General features: G+C 34.6%; 1 pseudogene; it reads left to right on the top strand.

Annotated features, from left to right (window-relative positions):
* Positions 1-255: 255 nt before the first annotated feature.
* LOC149264113 (U6 spliceosomal RNA) lies at positions 256-351 on the top strand (annotated as a pseudogene).
* The last annotated feature ends 363 nt before the right edge of the window (positions 352-714 follow it).

The raw sequence follows: 714 nt of genomic DNA, 5'->3' as shown, positions 1-714 counted from the left end.
TAAAGTTTGGTATATTTATTATTTTATTTTCTGAGTCAATTATGATAACAAATTTTCAACTTTTAAATAGGTGTCCAACTCTCTGCTTCATCCTCATCCCTTGCTCATAAAACATGCAAGACACCACTGCCACCCATTTCCTGTGAGTACCATATGCTCCAGAAATTTATTCCATAACTTCAATATCGAATCTAGACCTTTACCAATACCAAATAACAATCCTTTTGCAAGAATGATTAGGGAAAGCTGCCAGCTAACTTTGAATCTGGGACATTCGATAAAATTGGAACGATACAGAGAAGATTAGCATGGCCCCTGCGCAAGGATGACACGCACAAATCTCACAGATTTCGATCGCACAAATCTCACAGATTTCGATCATGTATACAGATCTTTATATTTCCTTAATATAATCTATTATGGTTTTCCTCTCTGAAAAAAACTTTGAATCCGGGACGCTTTTTTTTAGGGCTGAGAACATTAAAGTATTTTTTCTTTTTAAGACTGGAAACGTCAAAATCAATCATTAGCGTTTCAAACCCATAAATTTACCATCCCCAGGCTTCAGATTTCAAAAACTTTTATGTTCATTTAATTCAATAAAGAGTATATTACGCATGGCCAAATAGATGTACTAGCTGGATGACTTGGAAGAACAAGTTTCTTGCAAATCTAGGGTATCATTTTAGAAAGAAGGATGATAATTCTCCCAAA

Source organism: Pinus tabuliformis, chromosome 6 (genome assembly GCF_031772625.1).
Source record: "Pinus tabuliformis cultivar Carrire ecotype Pingquan chromosome 6, CPIR1, whole genome shotgun sequence".
Taxonomy (NCBI): Eukaryota; Viridiplantae; Streptophyta; class Pinopsida; order Pinales; family Pinaceae; genus Pinus; species Pinus tabuliformis.
Note: the sequence above shows the minus strand (reverse complement) of the source record. Positions and strands in the feature narration are given on the sequence as shown.